The sequence below is a fragment of the Molossus molossus genome, unplaced genomic scaffold (genome assembly GCF_014108415.1).
Source record: "Molossus molossus isolate mMolMol1 unplaced genomic scaffold, mMolMol1.p scaffold_m16_p_7, whole genome shotgun sequence".
NCBI lineage: Eukaryota > Metazoa > Chordata > Mammalia > Chiroptera > Molossidae > Molossus > Molossus molossus.
The window spans coordinates 61300777-61306637 of record NW_023425401.1 but is presented as its reverse complement, the minus strand read 5'-3'; the positions used below and the strand labels follow the sequence as shown (position 1 = coordinate 61306637).

Sequence of the window (5861 nt, the reverse complement as noted above, 5' to 3'; positions counted from 1 at the left end):
CACCTCAAACCTGCCAGAGTGGCTGCCATCAACAAATTATCAAACAACAAGCACTGGAGAGGGTGTAGAGAAAAGGGCACTCTAATACACTGCTGGTGCAAATGCAGACTAGTGCAGCCACTATGGAAAACAATATGGTATTTCCTCAAAAAATTCAAAATTGAACTGCCATTTGACCTAATAATTTCACTTCTAGGAATATATCATAAGAAGCCTGAAACACCAATCAGAAAGAATGTATGTATTCCTATGTTCATAGCAGCATTGTTTACAATTGCTAAGATCTGGTAACAGCCTGTGTCCATCAATAGATGAATGGCTAAAAAAGCTGTGGGCTTTTTTTTTTTTTTTTTTCTGCACTACCCAGAGAGGGTCCCATATGGCATTATTCTTATTCCCACATAACTTAAAGGGAGACCTTTGCAATGTTTAGAGTCCTGGATGTCCTGCAAATGAAGGATGAAGATACCTCTAATTTCTTGTAGCAGGAACCCACTTAGGTGGCACCAATCTTGACTTTCAAGTGGAACAATACATCTACAAAAGGAAAAGCGATGGCATCTACATCATATATCTGTAAAGAACCTGGGAGAAGCTCGTGCCATTGTTGCTATAGAAAACCCCACTGATGTCAGTGTCATATCATACAGGAACACAGGGCAGCAAGCTGTGCTGAAGTTTGCTGCTGCCACTGGAGCCACTCCTATTGCTAGCCACTCCACTCCTGGAACCTTCACAAACCAGATACAGGCAGCCTTCCGGAAGCAGAGTCTTTTGGTGGTTAATGAACCAAGGGCTGACCACCAGCCTCTCAAAGAAGCGTCTTATGTTAACCTGCCTACCATTGCTCTGTGTAACACAGACTCTCCTCTACACTACATGGACATTGCCATCCCTTGCATCAATAAGGGGGCTCACTCAGTGGGTCTGATGTGGTGGATGCTGGCCCGGGAAGTACTGCGCATGCGTGGCACCATCTTTCATGAACACCCATGGGAGGTCATGCCTAATCTTTACTTTTACAGAGATCCTGAAGTGATTGAAAGGGAAGAACAGGTTGCTGCTGAAAAGGTTGTGACCAAGAAGAAATTTCAGGGTGAATGGACTGCTCCAGCTCCCGAGTTTGCTGCTGCTCAGCCGGAGGTGGCAGACTGGTCTGAAGGCATGCAGGTGTCCTCTGTGCTCATTCATCAGTTTCCTACTGAAGACTGGAGTTCTCAGCCTGCCACTGAAAACTGGTCTGCAGCCCCCACTGCTCAGGCCACTGAATGGGTAAGAACAACCACTGAGTGTTCTTAAGCTGGTCTTCCACAAACTCGTAACAGAATGGAAATAAGTTGACAGAAAATAAACAGGTTCTGAAAAAAAAAAAAAAAAAAAGCTGTGGTAAATATATCCAATAGAATACTGTGCAGCTGTAAGAAAAAAAAGATCTCTTATCCTTTGAGACAACATGGAGGGACCTGGAGAGTATTATGCTAAGCGAAATAATCCAATCAGAGAACGACAAATATAACATGATGTCACTTAATTGTGAAATGTAATAAACAAAATAAGCTGATTAATAAAATAGACCCAGAGACATTGAATTAGGGGTTCAGACTGACAAACCTCAGAGGATGGGGGTACGAGGGAAGGATGGGATAAACCAAAGAACTTATATTCATATATGCATAACCAATGGACATAGACAACAATGCCATGAGGAATGGGATGGGATCAGGAGGAGGGTGTCATTGGGGGGGGGGGAGGAGAAACATCTATAACAAAAATAAATTAATTAATAAAATAAATATATATCTAAAAAATAAAAGGAAAAAGTCAATATAGTAGACTTTTGGGTAGAGTCAGATCAAAGAGACAGTTCTGCCAGTTCCTTTCTTCCACATTTTTTTCATGGTATGTGGCCTTTTTAGAGTATTGCTGAATCTGGTTTACTAATATTTTGTTGAGAATTTTAGTACCTATGTTCATCATATGAACTGACCTATAATTTTTTTCTCTGTAGTGTCTTAATTAGGTTTTGGAATTAAGATAATGCTGGCTTTGGAAAATGAACTTGGGAGTCTTCTCTCCTTTTGAATTTTTTGAAAGTTTGAGAAATATAGGTGTTAGTTCTCTGAATGTTTGGTAAAAATAATCTATGAAGCCATCTGGTCTAGGACTTTTGTTTGTTGGGAGTGTTTTTATTACTGCTTCAAATTCACTAGTTGTAATCTGTCCAAATTCTCTGATTCTTCCTGTCCATTTTGGAAGATTGTATGTTTCTAGGCATTTCTCTATTTTGTCCAGATTTTCTAATTTGTTGGCTTATAGTTGTTCACAATACTTTCTTATAATACTTTGTATTTCTTTGATGTCAGTTGTTACTTCTCTTTTCTTTCTGATTTTATTTATTTGTGTCTTATCCCTTTTTTTTCTTGATGAGTCTGGTTAAAAGTTTGTCACTCTTGTTTATCTTTCCAAAGAAACAGATCTTGACTTCTGGTTAAGATGGTGGCATTGGTAAACATGGCACACACATCTTCCAACAACCATATCAAAATGACCACTGTTGTCTGTGTCCATGGCTATGTATATATGTTCTTTGGCTAATTTCTGCACCTTCTTTTATCTAGGCACCTCCACCTCTGTTCCTCTGACATTTGTAGTCTGTTCTATGTATCCATGCCTCTGGTTCTAATTTGTTCATCAGTTTATGTTGTTCATTGGATTGCACCTATAAGTGAGATCATATGGTATTGGACTTTCTCTGACTGGTCTATTTTGCTTAGCCTAATAATATCCAGGCACATCACAGACAACAATATGGTGAAGACCAAGGAAAGGGGTGTGGGGGCTGGGTGGAAGTGGGCAAAGTGTTGGTAAATAGGGAACATCTGTAATAGTTTCAACAATAAGTTATACACACACACACACACACACACACACACACAAATAAATACAGAACAACAATCATTCAGAACTGCCTGAAATCTAGCTAAATGGAAGTCCTATACCTAGGGATTTAAAGAAGGAGCCACATTCGGACTGGAGGGAAGGGCAGAGACCCAGAACAAGATAGTCCCACACCCATGTGTGGTGATTAAATTAAAGAGGAATATGTTGTCTATGGAGGTCAACTAGAGAAATGAGGACATCTAGCCCCACATCAGGCCACACAAGTATTTCAGAGACAGCTTCTGGCTTTAAAAACCAGTGGAGCCTGGCTGGTGTGGCTCAGTGGTTGAACACTGACCCATGCACCAAGAGATCACTGGTTCATTTCCCAGCAAGGGCATATGCCCAGGTTGTGGGCCAATCCCCAGTGAGGGGCATGCAGAAGGGGGCTGATCGATGTTCTCTCTAATCGATGTTTCTATCTCTCTGACCCTTTCACTTCTTCTATCTCTAAAGTCAATAAACAAAAATTATTAGGGGACTTCAACACCCCACTGACACCACTGGATAGATCCTCTAGACAAAAAATTAGAAAGAAAACAGAGACTCTAAATGAAGCACTAGATCAAATAGATTTAATAGATATCTACAGAGAATTACACCCCAAAACTACAGAATTCCCATTCTTCTCAAGTGCACATGAGACAGTCTCAAAGACAGACCACATGTTAGAACACAAAGTAAGTCTCCACAGATTCAAGAAGATTGAAATCATATCAAGCATCTTCTCAGATCACAATGGCATGCAACTAGAAATCAATTGCAATAAAAACATGCAGACATTTGAACACATGGACGCTAAATAGCATGCTATTAAACAATGAATGGGTTACCAAGAAGATCAAGGAAGAAATTAAAAACTTCCTGGAAACCAATGAAAATGAACACACAACAACACAAAATCTATGGGATGCAGTGAAAGCAGTTCTGAGAGGGAAGTTCATAACACGACAGGCCTACCTCAAGAAACAAGAAAAATTTCTAATTGACTGTCTAACCTCACAACTTAAAGAAACAAAAAGAAAGCTCCAGAGCAAGTAGAAGGAAGGAAATAGTAAAGAGCAGAGCAGAAATAAATGATATAGAGACCAAAACAATAATTCAAAGGATCAATGAAACAAAGAGGCGGTTTTTCAAAACGATAAATAAGATTGATGGACCCTTAGCAAGACTCCCAAGAAACAAAGAGAGAGAACCCAAATGCACAAAATCAGAAATGAAAGAGGAGAAGTAACAACTGACATCACAGAAATACAAAAGATCGTTAACAACTGCTATGAAGAATTATATGGCAAAAAATATGACAATCTAAGCAAAATGGACATATTTCTAGTACCACACAGTCTCCCAAAACTGGACCGGGAAGAGATAGAAAACTCAAACAGACAAATAACAACTAAAAAAACTGAAGAGGTAATCAAGACGCTTCCAGCAAACAAAAGCCCAGACCCGGCTGGCTTCACGAAGGAGTTTTACCAAACATTCAAAAAAGAACTAACACCCATTGTCCACAAACTATTTCCAAAAATTCAAGAAGAAGGAAGACTTCCAAACTCGTTTTATGAAGCCAGTATAATTCTAATTCCAAAACCAGAAAAATACACTACAAGGAAAGAAAACTACAGGCCAATATCTCTGATGAATATAGATGCCAAAATCCTGAGCAAAATACAAGCAAATCGGATCCAGCAATACATCAAAAAAATATTCACCATGATGAAATGGGTCTCATTCCAGGGATGCAAGGCTGGTACAATATTAATAAATCAATAAATGTGATACACCACATAAACAAAATGAAGAATAAAAACCACATGATCATATCAATAGATGCTGAAAAAGCATTCAACAAAATTCAGCACGCATTTTTGATAAAAACACTCAGCAATGTGGGAATAGAGGGATCATATCTAAACATAATAAAGGCCATATATGAAAGACCTACTGCCAACATCATACTCAATGGGCAGAAAATAAAAGCATTTCCCTTAAGAACAGAAACAAGACAGGGATGTTCACTTTCACCACTCTTATTTAACATAGTACTGGAAGTCTTAGCCACAGCAATCAGACAGGAAGAAAAAATAAAAGGGATCCAAATTGGAAAGGAGGAAGTGAAATTGTCATTATTTGCAGATGACATGATATTATACATAGAAAACCCAAAGACTCCATCAAAAATCTACTAGACTTAATAAATGAATATGGCAAAGTAGCAGGATACAAAATTAACGTCAAGAAATTGATGGCATTCTTATACACCAATGATGAACTCACTGAAAGAGAAACTGAAAAAACAATCCCATTTACCATTGCAGCAAAAAAAAAAAATTAAGATACCTAGGAATAGGTATCTTAACCAAAGAAGTGAAGGACCTATTTGCAGAAAACTACAGGACATTGAAAAAAGAAATAGAGGACGATATAAAAAAGTGGAAGCACATACTTTGTTCATGGATTGGAAGAATTAACATCATTAAAATGTCCATATTACCCAAACCAATCTATAGATTCAATGCAATCCCCATCAAAATACCAATGACATATTTCATAGAACTAGAACAAATAATTTAAAAGTTCATAGAAGCAAAAAAGACCTCAAATAGCCACATCAATCTTAAAAAAGGCCAAAGTAGGAGGAATCACATTACCAGTTATCAGGTTATACTACAAAGCGACTATAATCAAAACAGCCTGGTACTGTCACAAGAACAGGCATATAAACCAGTGGAACGGAACAGAGAACCCAGAAATGGACCCAAGACACTATGCTCAATTAATATTTGACAAAGGAGGCAAGAGCATACAATGGAGTAAAGACAGCCTCTTTAATAAGTGGTGTTGGGAAAATTGGACAGCTACATGCAAACAAATGAAACTAGACCATCAACTTACACCATACACAAAAATAAACTCAAAAT

At 38.3% G+C, this 5861-nt stretch overlaps 1 pseudogene; it reads left to right on the top strand.

Annotated features, from left to right (window-relative positions):
- Positions 1-425: 425 nt before the first annotated feature.
- On the top strand, positions 426-1299 carry LOC118619850 (annotated as a pseudogene).
- Positions 1300-5861: the final 4562 nt, after the last annotated feature.